This window comes from Sminthopsis crassicaudata, chromosome 6, assembly GCF_048593235.1.
Source record: "Sminthopsis crassicaudata isolate SCR6 chromosome 6, ASM4859323v1, whole genome shotgun sequence".
Lineage (NCBI taxonomy): Eukaryota > Metazoa > Chordata > Mammalia > Dasyuromorphia > Dasyuridae > Sminthopsis > Sminthopsis crassicaudata.
In genome coordinates, this window is record NC_133622.1 from 104134070 (window position 1) to 104153514 (window position 19445).

Genomic DNA, 19445 nt, shown 5'->3' on the forward strand with positions numbered 1-19445 from the left:
AAATGAGCTTCTACCTAGGAAATTTCTCTTAGCTCAGCAATTATTCTGCAATTTATTGTTGTAGAGCGTTGTCTGGGGATACTAAGAGGTCAAGTATTTTATCCCAGAGCCAGGTAACATATCTATATGCGTCAGAGGCAGGATTTGAGCTCAGATTCAACAAGTACAACATATGTAAGTATACTGTTGTTTGTTCTATTGTGGGTCAATAAGGCCCCAAAAGGTCGGAGAATTATACAACAGGCTCCAACTTTCCTGGACTCAAAGGTGGCCTCGGATACTTATTGAAGCAAGTCACTTAACCTTAATTCCCTTAACTATAAAATGGGAATAATAATACCACTTATATCACTGAGTTGTGGTGAGATCTGGAACTATAAAAATGTTAACAATTAATTGTTATGTTATTATTGTTGTTACATAACATGGGATCTTCTTTTTCTATCTTCTTGGTTACCTTTACTTCGATGAGCTCCATCTTGTCAATATTTTTCCCTAGATGTGATTCCTAGACCTGAATATAACACTCCAGAAACATTCTGACCAATCCAAGTACATCAGAACTACAACCTTCCATTTTGGACACTATTCTTCTCTTAATATAGCCTAGAATCACCTTGGATGTTGTATTTGTTTGGCTTGTCATCCCAATGATTTGTTTTGATCTTGCAATCCATGAGAATTCACAAATCTTTTGTGTCATCTTGTACTTGTGAAGCTGAGCTTTTTAATCTTAATTTTGGACTTTATATTTCCTTTTTCCCTATTAAATTTACCTCATTACATTTGCTCCATTATTCTAGTCCATCAAGATATTTTTGGATCTCAGAGGAATTAGAAGAAAGAATGTTAATTATTAAGTACACACACATATACATTACAAAATGAGATTATCTAGTCTAAGTATCTCATTTTTAAATGAGGAAAACAAGGTCCCCAAAGGGGAAGTTAACAATTAACCCCAAATTTCCCAATTCTTTAAATTTGCTTTCTTATTAGTTGTATCTTCTTTGTATGTAATTATAACCTTATCCTGAGATGAGTGCTAACAGCAATTTTGGGGCCACCCAACTTATTTCCAGCGTGAGGTTTTATCTCTTGTTTTCAGTGATTCCTTTCCAATTTATTTGTTATTGAAGAATTCAACATTGAAAAACTTGAGAGAGAAAAACCAGTCCAAACCAATGGTAGTCTATTGGGGATGAGCAGAGTGGACATAGAATGGCAGGATACTTTAGCCCTTTTAAGTTGAAATCTTGTCCACTCAGATGATTTTGGTCATCTCTTTCCATCACAAAACCACCATCTTCTTTCTCTCTGTGGAGTTCATGGGAGCTATCTGTAGGGCATTCTGTTGTAGAATTTATGGCTGTGTAAAAAAGCCCAACTCATATGAATTAAAGATAGACTAGAAATATGCAAAGACCATTTGGATATTCACTAAAAATGATGATTAGCTTTATGTCCTAAATGCCCAATCAAGAGTTAGAAAATGAAACAGAAAAACAAAAAACAAAATTCATTTCAGTCTATCAAATATTTTAGAAAACAAAATGAGATGAACTTTAGCTACATAACATAGGTTAGCTTTTATAATAGCCCCACATTGTATGAGGTATAATATAGCAGCCCCTATGTTTCCTTTTAGTTTTCAGTGCAGATAACTTTGCTTTAGCATTTATATTTATTCAGTGCTCATCTTCTAGATATCACCCTGAAACAAAGAAATGATAACACCCAGCATGAACTGACATTTGTTTTAATCTCATTCAGCTCTGTTAAGTGCTAGACAATGAAGAGATATAACAGTGAAATGATTTGAAGATGCTATATACTTTTTTTTTTTTTAAATGTACATATCTAAATGACTAGAAACACCATCTTGGTAAAGATTCAAAGGGTGAAGAGTAGCAATGTGTTTGTTTATTTATTTCAAAGCCCCCAAATCCCAAATTATTTGATGACTTTTAAAAATCTTTTTTTAATCATAATCAACTTAATCATGTTCTCAACAATAAAAATCAAAACAATCCAAAAATACGGAATACATTTCTTTAAAAAAGCCTTAAAATCTTAATTATGTATTGATTAAACGTAATGATAGCTATTCAACAAAATATAAACATGATTTCTTTAATCTGTGTCCTCTTCTTAATTAGTCTGTATACTTAGTTTTTTCCCTACCCTGGGGACTGTTGTCAGTGCATATAGATTGTCATTATTCAGTTGCCCATGTTTATGATCACGTTTTATAAATCTTTCCACATTTTTTTCCATAATTTTTAGAATACATTAATATTCTATTATTTACTATTTCATAATTTATTCAACTATTTTCCATTTATTGGATTATGGGATATTTCTGCTAGTTTTGCTCTTCTGAGTATAGTAGCTATGAGAGTATTTTTTGTTATTGTTACAAATAGGATTACATCAAAGCATAATATTTTTACTTTTTTAATTTGTTTTTTCTTTCTCACGTTTTTTTCTCTTTTGGTCTGATTTTTCTTGTACAACATGACAAATATGGAAATATGTTTAAAGAGATTGGACATGTTTATTTATATCAGATTGTTTCTGTCTTGGGGAGGAAAGTGATAAGGAAGGAAGAGAAAAAAAATTGGAACACAAAATCTTACAAAAATCAACGTTAAAAACTGTGTATTTGGAAAAACAGAATACTATTGAGGGGGAAAACAGATTTAACAGATTTAAAGTTATGAGAGATATAAGAAGACACTGAATCATACACCCTGGATGAATGCATGTAGAAAATGAAACCTCAACCAGGTAGCAATGGTAGAACTGAGTTTTAAATGCAGGTCTACTCATTCCTGATCCAGCATTTCTTTCAATACCCTACACTGTCTCCTTTTTTTTTTTTTTTCTTTTAATAACATCTCTAGGATATGGTTCCATAAATGGATATGATTAATTTTGAGATTTTTACTGTCAATTTTCCAGTTTTTCTCCAAAACATTTGAACTAGTCTCTGTTCCAGCCAATAATGGGATAGTGTCTCTTTCCCCAAAGCCTCAATAGCTTGGTATTTTAACATTTTGTCTTTTTTCCATCACCAAATTGATATGTAAAAAGTACCAGCATAAAGTACCAGGCTTGGAGTTAGGGAGATTTGAAATCAAATTTATCCTTAGACATATCAGCTGTTTGATCTTGGACAAATCACTTAACCCTGTTTGTCTCAATTCCCTCATCTGTAAAATGAATTGAAGAAGGAAATGGCAAATCATCCAATATCTTTGCCAAGAAAATCCCAAAGTATTAATGAAAAATTAAAAACAATTAAGTGATTAACTTAACAACTTAACAATTAAGTGTCAATAAATTAAGTTGAATGACAACAACAAGGTGACATATGAGTTATTGATCACCTTTGGAGTATTGTGTTCAGATCTTGTCACTACATTTTAAGAAGGAAATCTATCATCTAGAGCATAAATAACTTTTGGTGAAGGGCTATAAGTTTCCTCCATGTCAGGTTTGTTTAAAAAACTACAGATATTTAACCTGGAGAAGAGAAGATGTAGGGGAAGCATTATAGCTCTTCTTAAGTAAACAAAAAGTTGTCAACTGGGAGAGGAATTAAACTTATTTGCTTTGACCCTAATGGGCAAAATTAGGAAAAATGGATAGTGCAAGTGGAAAAAGCAAGATGAGAAATAAGAGGACCAGGTTCAAAATTTCAGATCATCTAGTGCCTTTACAAGTCACTGAAACTCACTTTCCTCTTCTGTGAGATAAGGGGTTTAAATTGGATGATTGTCAAGGTCTCTTCCAGTTTTAAATTTATGATCTTCAGTTGCTGAGAGGCAACTTTAGGTTTGATAAAAAGAATAACTATTTAACAGAGCTATCCAAAAATGGATAGTTTGTGGAAAGGGGTGGGTTCCCTATCTGTGGAATCATTCAACCAAAGGCTAAGTGATCACTTCTCAAGAATAATGTAGTAGGAATTTTGACTAAATGGCTCCGTATTAGCAGTACTCCCCTTAAATCCTCATCTGGCATATAATTCTATTCTGAAATCCTCCTCACATCATCATCATCATCATCATCATCATCATCATCATCATCATCATCATCATCATCTTCACCATCATCATCATCATTATTAGCAGTAGTATTATTGATTTTTCTTAGCATTTAGCATCTAATGTGAGAAGTACTCAAATCATTGACGATGCCCAGATTTTCCCTCGGGATAACATACTGAACTAATTTTGCTTAGGAATAGCATGCAATTGTGGGTAAAAGAAAGGTTTCAAAGACAGGAAGCCTTGGGGTTTTAGCCCTACCTCTCACATATTCTGGCTGTGTAACCCTAGAAAAATAATTGAAATTATGAAAACTCCAAGAGAATCTTTAAGACAACAAATTGGAGAACAATTACTGATCTTCAATAATTTAGGGAGTTTCTATTCAGGAATTCTCCATACCAATAAAATCTAAGTCTGGACAAAATCCATCCATATATATATATGTATATATACATATAGATGCATATAGATATATATGTATGTTATATATACATGCATGTATATGTGTGTGTTTTTACAACATTACTTTTATGAAAATGTTTTGAGTAATTTCTCATGCCTTCTTAATTGGGAGGGAGGAAGTGAGAGAATCTGGAACTAAAAGTTTTAAAAACAAATGTAAAATAATTGTTTTTATATGTAACTGGAAAAATTATATATATATGTATACTTATGTATTTTTGAACAAAAATAATTAAGAATAAAAGACATATATGTGTATATGTTTATATACACACACTGACACACTCACAACACACTTATGTGATATTATCTCTCCTCACTCCTTTCTCCATATTTCTAATCCAATTATGAGAAAGAGTAAGTACAACCCTTTGTTCGTCCTTTCCATGTTCATTTATTACTTTTTAGTCTCCTTTCTCTTTCTCTCTTAAAATTAGCAGAATAAAAAAAATCATAATAAAGCCAAACTACCACTAAGTTCTCCACTTTTATTATTAAACTCTCATTAAGATATTAAGGTCCTAATAGGGTATCTGTTCCTTCTTTAACATTTAGAATGTTAACAGTACATCATCATACAACCCCTTCCAAATGATCAAATAAATTGACTTTTCTAGGATTCTCTTGTCTTTTGTGATTACATTTCATAATTCCTATTTAATTCTTGTCTTTTCATTAAGAATGTTTGAAGATCCTCTGTTCCAACAAAGGTCCATTTTCCTCCCCTCTAAGAATATATTCATCCTTGTAAAGTAAGTTATTTTTGATTATAAACTCATATCTTCCATCTTTTTAAATATTGTACTTCAATATTGGTTTCATGTTAATTGAGGTTATTAGCAGATTCTTTCTTATCTTCACTTTTGCCTCTCTCTCTAGTAGATTTGAAGAGTTTTCATGAATAATTTCTTCCAATATAATGTTAAGGATCATTTTCTGACTTTTTTTCTCAATCTATTTACAAAGTCAGTAACTTTTTAAATATTACATTATGTACGTTTTCTTTCATTTTACAATCTTTTGATTTTGTTCGAATATACATTGCTTCTTATAGAGACACTGGTTTCCTTTTTTTCTTTTTTGGTGAGACAATTGGTATTAAGTGACTTGCCTAGAGTCACACAGCTAGTAAGTGTTAAGTGTCTGAGGCAGTATTTGAACTCAGGTGCTCCTGACTTCAGGGCTAGTGCTCTATCCATTGTGTCATCTAGCTGCCCCATTGATATCCTTTTGATCTATTTTAATTTTCAGGGTTTTCATTACTTGGGTAAGATTTATTTATTTCTGGTCAAAAGAATTTATTCTCTTTCTAATTCATTCCTCCATAATTTTGATTCGTTTCTTCTAGGTATTCTTATATTCTAGGTGAAAAAAAATCTAGTTTTTCCTTTGAGTTATGTATACAATGTTATTCTTTTGGACAAAATTGGATTTTTAAGTGTCTCTGTATTAATAATATTTCTTTATGGTCATAAATGTCATTTTGAATGGAATCATTTGAATAGTTGACTGACTTTTTTGACTTGAGTCTCCTGCATTCTTGTGTGATCATCAGTTCTTAGAATTAGACCCCCTAGATCTTTGAGTTTCATAGTACTAGGTCTTCAGGAACTGCTCTGGAATCTCAAGTCAGAATGCTGATAATTCAGTCCTCCAGTCCCTGAATATCCCAGTCTGAGTACTTTGTTGTCTAGTCATTTCAGTGGTCTCTGACTCTTCATGATACCATCTGGGATTTTCTTATAAAAGATATTGGAGTAGTTTGCCATTCTCTAGTTCATTTAACAGACAAGGAAACTGAGGCAAACAGGGTTAAATGGCTTGCCCAAGTGACAAAGCTAGTAAGTGTCTGAGGACAAATTTGAACTCAGGAAAATGAATCTTCCTAATTCCAGACCCATCATTCTGTGCACTGTGGCGTCACTTAGCTGCTTCAGTATGAGTGTTGCTACAACTTCAGGGGTCTCTGCTGCTTCCCAGAACTTCTATTCCCATTCCTCTGTGGGGTTACAATCACTTCAAAGAAGTCTTCTCCTCTCTCTGCCTCTGATACAGACTCTTGCTCACTAATATGTCATAAGCAAATCTTTGCCTCATGTTGGGGGGGCTTCCATCTTATTTGCCTGCAATGTTACTGGTATCATTAGACCCCCTGGGCTTTAGGCTGACTTAATAGGAAGTTTCAGGGTAGAAGACACTGGATTTTTGTTTGCCTTTTTTTTTTTTTTTCTTTGAGGCAATCAGGGTTAAGTGACTCGCCCAGGGTCACACAACTAGATCATGTTAAGTGTATGAGACTGTATTTGAACTCAGATCCTCCTGAATTCAGAGCCAGTGCTCTATCCACTGTGCCATTTAACTGTCCCTAAGCACTGGATTTTTGAATAATTATTCGGTGTGGTGTGATTTTTTATGTTTTTGCTGAAGAAAATATATGGAAGCAGGGCTGCCTGCCTCTGTTTAGGCAGCCACCTTGGTCAGACAATCTGTTCAAGTATGTCTGCTGCCAACTCTTGATATTCTTCCTATGTAACTAAGTTCTCTATTATTCTTTAGTGAGTCAATGAAGTGAACATCAAATTTCCTTTTTTTTTTTTTTAATCTAATTGATACAATTAGAAGATATGCAATCTGATGTTATAGAAAACAGTTGTCATATTGTTGTTTTTATTTTTTGGCCACTAGTTTTTTCAAATAGTTTTAATTTGTAGATGTGAGAACTAAAGTGAAAATCTTATGAATCAAGTGGGTGGTAATCTCGGAGATATATATCCCATATTCACCTAAATTTGGACTATTATGCTCAGTAGTGTTTTTTAAAGATCTGACTATAGCAAAGGACCCAAATTTCATTTGTTCTTCAAAATTCTTTAAAAAGTTTGGAAAATGTTCTGATACTTCTGCAGCTCTTGATGGATTGATTAAACACTTCTGTGATACAAATGTATCACAGCCCATCCCAGTCCTCCCATATCTCTGAAATTATCCATATCTTATTGTAAATATGGTACAGGGTGGAGCTATAACTAAGGCAAATTAAGTGGGACTTTGCTCTAGGGCGCCAAAATTGGAGAATGCCAAATTTGGTGATGGGGATGTTGATGAAACTAACTTCTTCAGTAGCAATAGAAACAATAGAATTTAGCAGCCAGTCTGCAAGAATAATTGGTTGAACTAAAAAGCTACTCGATGGTGGGCTAGGATAAATTTTTCTGCCTGCCCTACTTTTCCTACTTTAAACCAGCATTTTATAATCTCTGGCCTAGATTATTGTAACAGTCTCTTTTCCTGATTCAAATCTCTACCCTCTCTAGTCCGTTCTGTACATGGATATCAAGGTGATTTTCCTTAAGTGTAGATCTAATTAACTCAACCAATTCAGTAGCTTTCTATTGCTTTTTACAATATAATAAAAACTCCTTTAAAAGACACTGGCCCCAGTCTATCTTTCCAGCCTCGTTGGATATTCCCTCCTTCCCACAATTTTGTGAGCTAGGCAACATGTTTTTGCTCTGTCTCTCACTCATGACACTCCATATCCTCTTTGTTCTTTTAAACAGGTTGTTCTTCATGCCTCAAATGTACTCCCTCCTTTCTTCATTATATAGGCCCCCCTATATTAATTTAAGATGCAATTCACAGGCTGTCTTCTAAACGTATTCTTTCCTGATCCCCAATTGCTAGTGCCCTCTTCCCACAGTATCTTGCATTTAACTTATTTGTGTGCATGCCTATAGGTTTGATAGACTTTGATAGAAGGACCTAGCATGGGGTCACGAAGAGACAGACTTCAATGACAAATGTGTGTGTGTGTGTGTGTGTGTGTGTGTGTGTGTGTGTGTGTGTGTTGAGGAAAGGTCATGATATCCATAATTTTTTTTTTTTTAACTCTACAAAGTGTTAAACATTTATCAGCACACCCTTGGACACTATAAAGTACTTTTCAAATTTTAAAGCACTAAATTAGTGTTATTTATTATTTATTATCATTATTAATTATAGATTGTGATATATGTATATTTATGTATACACTCCTTGTTAGTAAGGATTTCATTGTTTTTATTTTTATCCCCATATTTTTAGCTTTTTTGTAGGCTTGGCATATATTAGGCCTTTAATAAATAGTAGTTTGTTACAGAAGCAACCTGCTGGTGGCTGCTGGGGAATCTCATTCTGACCAGCAAAATAGATTCCTTCATGTTAGAGGAGGAGGATACAAGGAAACCGTGAGGCAGTTGCATTCTCTGAACTCTCTCCTCTTCCCTCTTCCCTCCAATTTATTCCCAATTCATAAGCAACATCTGTGACCGTAAAAGTTGTTTTGCAATTCCTTCAAGTGTGTTATAATTCATAGCTATAGGGGCTTTCGGGGAATTGACCTGCCCCTTCACACTTAGGCATGGTACTTAATTCCCAATTTTTTGTTTTATGGGAACACGATTATTTACTCAACAGCATGGCCAGTAAGTTTGTCCCATATTGTGAAGAGGCTGTTACCTGAGTCAGCATGCTGAGCATTGCAAACCACACTATTGAAGCCTTTTCAGTCCTATTTGGTTGCAGGGTAAGCTGCTATAGCAGGTTTTGAATCTTGTGTGATGTCATGGAGGTAAACTTTCTGACAAATGGAGAAGTAGGATGGTAGTCAGAGTAGGCATTTTTCATAAGCTGCTTATCAGTCTCCTGGTTCGAACTTTTGATGTGTTGGCCCATTTTAATTACCCTGACTGAAAAATTCTTACTGGGTCTCTTCTCCCTTTCCTTCCCCAAAGGTACTGAAGGAACTTCTCTGGGGGGATCCTACTCACGAATAGCTCTCAAGCGCTGCTGCTTCTTTATTTCTTGTGGTTTTTTTGTGCCCCATGTGCCCTACGTTGGGCTCCAAAATGTAGTGTGCTTTCTAGAGCCCCCATGCTGGGGTCCCAAAACATACCATTCAGACTAGCTCTCTAGAGGATCTTGGGACCAGCCCAACAACTTGCTCTTAGTGGAGGAGTGATGAAGCAGGGATCCATGAGGATGGCCAAAGATGGAATCCATTTATTTCAAGTCCTCTCAGTCTCTAAATATGTTAGTACAATTACATCACTACAGCACATCGAGCATGTGTTAACTACAGTACCATTATATCACCAGAGCACACTGAGCATATGCTAACAATAAGCATCCTGCTATTGATATATAAATGCCTCTCTTACTGTTAGTAGCTCTGCTTCAAGTAGACCACAGGTTGTCATGCTCCCCTTCTCCTCCCAGTCTCTCAGGAAGGCCAAGATGCCCCAAGGGAAGATGAGAGCCGAATCAGACATTGTCAGCAGGTTCCCTCTGGGCTGAAGGGTCTTATACCTCACCCAGAGTTCCCCCACTGTCTGTGGCTCTCTACAATAGCTGATTGATTGATTTCTCTCCTTTCCTTCACTCTTGAATCTTTCCAGCATGCCATTTATCCTGGATATGATTTACAGTATTTGCCTCAAATCCCCAAATTCTTAGTTATGGTTCTGAAAAGAGGAGGCCTTCCTCTAGGCATTGCATAAATAGAACACATTTAATAAAGTCTCCAAATTTCATAATCTCCAAATATAACAAAACCTGATTAATTTAGATTGACTGGGGTTGGGGTGTAAGGAGTGTAGACTGAATTAATAGAAAACCTGAATCATAGAAAAAATCTATATTGATATTTTGTATTTATGATGTAATATTATTTTACTTAATAATTATTATTTTATAATTCAACCATTCTTGAGAGCAATTCAAAACGATGCCCAAAGGGCTATAAAACTGTTCATAACTTTTGATCCAGCCATCTCACTACTGGATCTGCAAGAGATCCAAAGAGATTACAAAAGTGGGAAAAGAACCCACATGTAAGCAGTCCTTTATTGTAGTGGCAAGGAATTGGAAATCTAGTGGATGCCCATCATTTGGGGTATGGCTGAAAAAATTATGATATATGAATATAATGAATATGATTATTCCATAAGAAATGATGAGTAGGTTGATTTCAGAAAAGCCTCGGAAAACTTGCTGATGCTGAGCAAAGTGAGCAAAAACCAGGAGAACGTTGTACAACAGAATCAAGATTATGTAATGATCAACTTGGCTCTTCTCAACAATGTGGTGTTTCAAAGAAATTACAATTGACTTGGGATAGAAAATGCTATCTGCATCCCAAGAGATAACTATGGAGACTAAATGTAGAAAGAAGCATTGTATTTTCACCTTTTTGTTGTGTTTTTTTTTTTCTCTTGTGTTTTTTTTTCCTTTTTGGTCTGACTTTTCTTGTATAACAAGGCACACATGGAAATATTTAAAAGAATTGCATATTTAACCTTTATCAGATTTTACTAGTTGGGCAGAGATCACAATTTGTTCAAAGTGAAAGGATTAAATGAACTACCAGGGTAAGAAAAGTTGCAAAACCTTCCCTTTATAAACCTAGGGAACACTTTCCCAGAAATCCATACCCTATCTGTTGAAAGAATAGACATACACAGAAATCATGTGTGAGGAAAATACATGCATAAACATCTATTAAGAGTCTAGGGAGTAAGCTATGAACTACCATATTTAATCAAGTGGAAAATAGTCAAGTGGACAGCTCCCAGGTTAAGATTATAGCCTTTCTTGTAACTTCCTTCTTACAAAAGAATCTCTGTTTTAAAAAATACATCTGATTCAGGGTTATAGAGTCTAATTAAACCCGCACCCATTTCTCATAATCAACATTCCCCAAACAGTTTTAGAGGTTTCCTTCTAACAAATTATAAAGGGCTGTGTAGGTTTCAGGCAGCTTTATTTTTTCATTTTGCAATAATTATCTCTACCTTTCCCTACAAAAGAAAATTCCCTTTCACCTTATTTTGCCCAAAACAAATCCTCCATTTATATTCCTGGACATTTCTAAACCATGGTTTTGAGAGTATACTCCAGATGTTTCTAGTTCCCCTTTATTTTTTGATGTCTCCAAATTAGAATGTAAACTACTTAAGACCAAGCACTACTGGCTTATTTATATGTTTTCCCAGAACTTAGCATATACCAGACGTACCATATAAAGTACATAATAAATATGTTTTCATTCATTCCTTTGGTGACAAAGAAGTACTCCACATTGATACTTCACTATTTTTAAAATTCAATTTCATTTTATTTTCAGTTCCAAATTGTTTTTATCCTCTTTTCTTCCTTTACTGAAAGAGACAATAAATACAAAACCCATTACAAATATAAAGTCATGTAAAACATATTTCTGCATTCCACTAATTTTTTTTCTTTTTTTGTCAAGTAGTGGGAATATATCTTACTTACACCATCAGTCCTTTAAAGTCACAATTGGCTACTGCATTGATTGGAGTTCTGAAATCTTTTAATATTGTTATATTTTATATTACTATGGCCATTGTATAAATTGCTCATGCATTTCTGTTTATTTTACTTTATATCAATTAATGCAGCTCTTCCCAAGTTTCTTTTAATTCTTATATTTATCATATTTTACAGCATAATAATATTCTATTACATAGCACAATTTATTTGGTCATTCCTCAATCAATGGGTGCAAATTTACCTTTGAGTTCTTGTTGCATCAGCTTTTTATACCCTGACACAAATAAGCAAATTAGATTCATAATTGATTTCTCTATTTGCAGTTTTATCATTTAGGGACAATTTTTAATTTTTCCTATGATTATAACAGAATAAAAATAAGACATACAAAAATTACAGAATTAAATTAGAAGGGAACATGTGAATAGTAAAACTTCCCTTCATCCAAACATCCCAGATGGTGTCTATGGTTTGTTTTCGTAGTTATGCAAAATGACAGATGGAGCCAGCCAAATATTTTCAGCATACTAATAAGAGCTAATGCAGTAGTATATTCTGTACTTAGCAGCTATGATACAGTAATAAAAAGTTGATCAATATAAAGCTTGATCTTCAAAGCTGATTCAGCAACATGGAAGTAGGCCTGGGTAACAGCTTTAGTTTTCCTCGATTTTACTTGGCTCCTTTTGTCAAAATTCAACTATTCTTAAACATTTTCTTTCTTCTCTGACCCTGGGAATCCCAGTGGTTTTCAGTGTATAAGACCTATTCCTTATTTGAGCTTAATGGATGGACTGATACAAAGTTCTGATATATCTAATACAGCAAAAGAGGCCCAATAAAGAAAAATATACAAGTGACCACAATACCACAAAGAAAGAGAGCCATAAAAGTCATAATTCATCAGCTCAATGAATTGATCAATTGTGACTCCCAAGGATTGAAGATGGTAAACTTCTCTCAGGAGAGAAATGAGGGACATCAGGTGTGAAATGGAGCATATGTTATCTGTTATGCTCCATGTGTTAATTTGTTTAACAGTACTTTTTTGTTTGTTTTCTTTTGGAGGTTTCCCTATCTTACCTCTGCTGGAGATACAGTGGTCTTCATAGGCCTGAGTTCCTTACTGTTTTGTAGAGCTTTCCTTTTTAAAATTTATGCATAATAGATTCTACATATAATTTTTATAGTGTCCTAGTTGTCTGATTCTTTCTGGCCTTCCTTCTGTTCTCTTTTGTGCATTTTTTAAAAAAGATGTCTAAATCATCATTTCTTTATTTTTTTGCTACCCTATCCTCCCTCTATCTTTCATGCTCTAGTTCCACCAGACAAAAAAAAAAGCCATTGTCAACAAATAGTCAGGCAAAACAAACTCTCATGTTGGCCACGTGCCAAAATATATGCTTTAGCCTATATCCTGAGTCCATCACCTCTCCATCAGTAGAAGGGCATCATTAATCCTCTGTTCTCATGGTTGTCCATTTCATGGATCAGAATCTTTCACAATATTTTAGCTGGGACATGTACTGGCCTAAAAGAGTCTCTGGCTGTTACTTTTGATTTATATCTCTTGCCTTAAGCATAAGTGACTGATCTTGGGATGGACACTTCTACCACTGAAGATAGCAATGCGAGTCCAAGACATAAAAAGCTCCCTCAGGAGGAGCTTCCTGGAAAAAGGAGGAATTTTCTGTTTTGGATAGGATGACTATTGACAGAGACATATGTCTATTCTTTACCTTATTAATTTGGGGCACCAGCCAAGGGTGGTGAGTGACTCCCTAATCTGCATGGTTGTAGCAAGTAGCACAGTTATCGGCATACCAATACTAAATGGTTTAGGGAAGCAGCTCTCAGACCCCAGTAGTAGGAGCATCTATTGTAGCCCTTCTGGCCTTAACATAAGGGGGCAGTGTTTGGAACCTAGCACTGGAACTAGCAGAGAGGAGATTGCCAGACACACAGGAGAACATTGGCCTGGTATAGGTCAGGCACTAACAGCAGAAACAACAGCCCTTGGCTCTTGAGACAATGGACTGCCTTAATGACTGCCAACTCAGCAAAAGTCAGTACAGTTATCCCTTCCACATAACAACTTTCCCCATCTCAGTTTTGTTATAAGAAATTAAATGGGAATTTTGGGGGAATTTTGCAGAAGCTATAGACAACATGCAGAAATGCATAAAATATATGCATATTATCATATAACAATTAAAATTTTACAATAAAATACTATAAACACCCCATAAAAGAAAAAAGAAAAAAATTCTCTAGTATGAAGGGAGGGCCAAGACATTTTACATGGATATTCCAGATCGTAGTAGTACCACATCCCTAATTCCTATGATGTAGAAGGGATAGTTGTAACAAAAAAGACCTAGAATGAAGGGCATTTTTTAAAATAACAGAAACATTAATCATGTCACTCCTTTGTTTTTTGGCAATAGGTGGCAGCCTTTGCCAGTGGCCCCCAAGACCAACTCTGAGGCTCAATTCTTTTTTTCCAGGAAATGAGACCCATAGACTTGACAACATCAGATGAAAGTCAAGGTTCCTATAATTTGCCACAGTGGAAAAACAACTTGGATTTGTAGTCAGAAGACCTGGGTTCGTGTCCCTGCCTTTGCTCTATATTTGTTGTGCAATTTTGGGTAAGATACTAACCCTTTCTTGGCTTTATTCTCCTTATCTGTCGTAGGAGGGACTGGGCCAGATAACCCCAAAGATCCTTTTCATCTCATAAGCTATGAATTCAGTTTCTCAGGATACATCTGGCAATAATGTTATAGAAACTGTGCTTTTGTAGGTATTTTGAGAGGAATTATGCTTTTTTTTTTTTTTAAAGAAGCTCAAAGAAAACATTCAAACTTCATACCTCCACTGAGCTCATTACACCCTCCTGGCCTGAAACAAACGTGACAAATCTTCAGATTTTGCATTTGTCTCTGTGCACAGATTAGCAGATCAGATTCTTTTGGCAACAAATGTTCATTTATTTTGGCTCCCTCTGCTGTTTTATCAGCAAAGAATGTAAATACCAAAAATTCCCAGAGAGAAGAAAAAGAAGAAATATTAGCAATAAATTTGGAATGGTTGGCAATATCTCAGAAGTTTTTTTTTTTTTTTTTTTTTTTCTTCCCAAAAGAAAACAATCTATATGTAAGAAAAAAATGAAGAAGTGGTCCTTTTCAGAAATGGAGCAGCTACTTCCTTCTCTGATCATTCCATCTTCTTACCTGACTTGAACATATTAATGTAAGTAACAGGAATGTTTACTTACTTCAATATTCAAGACTCAGCATTTCACTGGTGGAAAATGTTTCCCTCACTAATGAAGAGTGCAACCCCTCTGTGACTTAGAAGATGGTGCTAATCTAAAAATGAAGAAACAAAAAGTTTATTGAGGCCAGTCTGTCTATGATCATTTAGGATTTAGGTGATATATGTGATTGATTACTTATCATCTCAGGGAGGGGAGAAAGGAGGTTGGCTTGTAGGGATAGAATTTGGAACTCTAAACTTTTTTTAAAAAGACACAGGGGAGTTTAATTTTTATTACCAGAAGAAGCAGCAACATGATGTCATGTTGAGGTGTCAAACTCTTAGTCTACAAAACACTCAGTTTAATATGTAATTGGGAAATTCACAAAATAAATAAAAGTATAACATAAATAATGCTGATTTGCGGTTTCCTAAGTCAATGTGTAGTCCAGCCCAGAAATCTTGTTTCTATTTGAGTTAAACACTATTGTGGGGTTAGGGTTCAGGATCTAGACTCAGGTTTAAACTGAGTTTAAATCCTTCCTCAGACAGAGATTAACCAAGTGACTTTAGATAAATCATTTAACATCTCTGGGCCTCACTTTCCTGATTTATAAAATAAGGGGACAGGACTAGATGGCTTCTGATGTTCCTTTCAGCTCTAAATCTATGATCTTAAGATCCTGTGTGACTTACTTCCTAGAGGCTGCCATTGTCTAACCCTTTCCATTTGTCAAGTAGAGAAAAATAAATTTTTTAAAAAATCTGTTAAAAATAGAAAGATGATTAACCATTGTATAAAGCTATCTTTAATTCTAAAATATATTACTAATGAATACAGTTTACTACTTTAATAATTATAATCATTGTTAATGCAATAGCTTCCCCCCTCCCACATAACCCCAAATTCCTAAAAGTCATCATAACTTCAGTTAATAGGTTCAATAACTATTTATTTAGCCAAGAAGCCAAAATGAAAACCCAATTTTGAGATGGACCAAAGTTATGGCTAATTTTCCCAGGCATATGAAAATGTAGGGTTTCCCTTCTATTTATTAACAATAATGAAGGCTAAATTGAAATAGGGCAAAGAGGTATTATAGCAAGTTTGGCTACAATGATCTTAGGCAGTCAGGTGTTACCAGAAGCCCAGGGAAAAAGCAAAAGATAAGAAAGAATTATAGAAACAGAAGTAGGAGGACACCACTTAAGTACGGCAAAATGAGATGTGACATTCTTCCTAGTAGTGCCTTACTCTCACATATTTTGTTAATGATGGTAGTTTCCAAGCAGGCCCCAGAAAACAACATGGGGTCAATAAGAACCATATCATCCCTAGGTAGGTTTTCTAAAAAGACTGTCTGTTGAACTCTCCCACCTCTCTTTTAGCACCCCTTTTTTATATCTCTTGGTTCTCCTGGGGCTTCCAGTAATTTCTAGTTGTTTAAGTCCTTCTACTGACCTGTTCATACATCTCTATATAGCTGCCCTCTATGCTCCTATCTTTTAAAAAATTAATTAATTAAATTAATTTTTATAAAAATTTTACGCATAGGTAATTTTCCAGCATTGACAATTGCAAAACCTTTTGTTTCAACTTTCCCCCTCCTTCTCCCCACCCCCTCCCCCAGATGGCAGGTTGACCAATACACATTAAATATGTTAAATAAGTTAAATACAATATATGTATACATGTCCATACAGTTATTTCGCTGTACAAGAAGAATCGGACTTTGAAATAGTGTACCATTAGCCTGTGAAGGAAATAAAAAATGCAGGCGGACAAAAATAGGCAAGTCACTCAATTTCTCTAAGCCTTAGCTTCCTATCAATAAAATGGACATAATACCTAAAGTATTTACCTCTCAGAATCATTAAGAAGTTGAAAGAAATAATATAAAGTTCTGTATAAATGTCAACTATTATTATTCTTGCTAGAAGAAGCAATGAAATTCCCTCATCATTGTTTTATTTTTATTTTAAAAAGTGATATGATTCTCCAAAAATGCATGTTTGAAATTAAAGAAGAAAAGTTCACACTTTAAAGTTATGCTCTAAAATCTGAGCTTAAAAATAACAACCTCCTCCATCCATTTACAACGCACACACCCTTGTATGTACATGGTTATTTGCATGTTGTCTGCCCCATTAGAATATGAACTCCTTGAGAGTGGGGAGTGACAGACTCCAATTTTTCTATATATTAATTTAACTTCAGAGTTTTTCTGTTCTTTCATGGACTTTCCCCTAAAGAGAATCTGTAAGCTCATGTCTTTTCATCAAGCTGACACTTAAGATCTCTTTTTTCTCCCCCATTCCTCTCATGCAGGCAGCAAGCACTGAATAACCACTTTTCCACCAAAGAGAACATGATGAGCTTTGAGTTCCTGGATACATTTGTATCTTTAGTGCTTAGTACAGCATCTGACATATAAAAGTGTTTTATAGATGTTTGTTAACTGACTGATGCACATCCGTGCTTCACTTCCTCTTCCTCCTTTTCTTCCTGTTCCTGATCCTCTTCCTCCTGTTCCTGCCCCTCCGCCTGCTCCTCCTCTTCCTTCTTTTCTTCCTCCTCCTCCTCTTTTTCTTTCATGTATCTTCTTGTTCTTGTTCTTCTTGTTCTTGTTCTTGTTCTTCTTGTTCTTCTTGTTCTTGTTCTTGTTCTTCTTCTTCTTGTTCTTCTTCTTCTTGTTCTTGTTCTTGTTGTTCTTCTTCTTTCTTCTCACCTATAGTTTACTATAGTTTATAGATGGTAGAGCATTGAATTTGAACCTAAAAGCCTTAGATATTAGATGTTATTTTCTAATTGTGTGGCATAATATCATGACAGATAAAGAAAGATGCAGAATTATTGCTTCTGACCACAATAAAGATGAAAAAATTCTTCCCAAATCAGAAATTGATGAGAGATTTGGAGCCAAAAGACATAAATAAATAATATCCCTGGCTTCTGGCAGAATGACAGCATTTCCATTACAAAAGCAATTTTCTGATTCAAATTCAGATTGTTTGGGGTGGGGAGGTAGGGGGAGAGAATAGGACTCCATTTAAATCATTAAATCGACAGATTCATCATGCTGGTCTCCCCATTTAGTATACTCTTGTTGATAAAATTAGCTACATTGTTACATGCAAGTGTGAAATAATTTCAAAGCCCATATGAAAGTTTTCTATGATTTCCATTCACGATTTCATGATCTCATCAAGGTGCCTTTCCCTCCCATCATACAGATTACAATCCATTCATGCCTATCCTTTGTGACTCTTGTTCATGTCTTCCCATAAATCTGCCACGAGGGTTCAACTTATATTAAGTGGATGTCTTCAAATTTCTAGACACTATATGGATACCATTGGTAGGCCACCCAAAATTATGCATCCTTTGTTCAAACTCTGAATTGCCCATCCTTTTTTTCTAGTCCTGCATCTCTCAGATACTCTTATATGGCACCCTACCCACAATTCCTCACACCTCCATTACTCTTTGGGAGACATTCAGTGTATTTGGATTAAAGTGTCATAAATCTGGAACTAGAAGGGATCTAAGAGACTATTTAACAATTCTCTAACTTTATAAATGATAAACTGAGGCACAGAGGGATTAAATCTTGTGCCTAAGAAGTATTAGTTAAATATAGTGTTAGTTAAGTGGTGTGTTCCCAATGCTATAGGTATTAAATGACAGAGATAGGATTTGAACTCTAATCTTCTGACTTTAGAACCAGAGCTCTCCGCTACCTTCCAGTTTTCATATTTCTTTACTCACACACATATAATATCACTGGAAAAATATTGCTTTAAAATATAAGCCTTTGTTTCAGGGAGAAGCTTGGGGGTCATTAAGAGCATTACATAATTTCTATAAGTCAGTCTATACTTTTTACACTCATGTTCAACTCTGGGTCCAGCTCATTATTCATTTGTTCTGTGTGTTCAAAACATACCAGTGGTCCTCACTTTTTAAATAGGGGGCCAGTTCACTGTCCCTCAGACTGTGGGAGGGCCGGACTATAGTAAAAACAAAAGCTCACACTCTGTCTCCATCCCTCAGCCCATTTGCCATAACCTGGCGGGCCACATAAACATCCTCAGCGGGCCGCATGTGGCCTTCGGGCCCTAGTTTGAGAACCCCATAATATATACCAAGGTGTTGTGATATGGGAGCCACTTGTATCATGGCAGCTGGAGCCCTAACTCAGACCTATAGAATGGCTCTCTTCATATGAGTGGATGATGATGATACAAGGAAACTGAGAGGCAGTTGCATTCTCTGACCTCCCTCCTGGGAGGCAGTTGTGTTGTCTGACCCCTCTCTTCCCTCTTCCTATA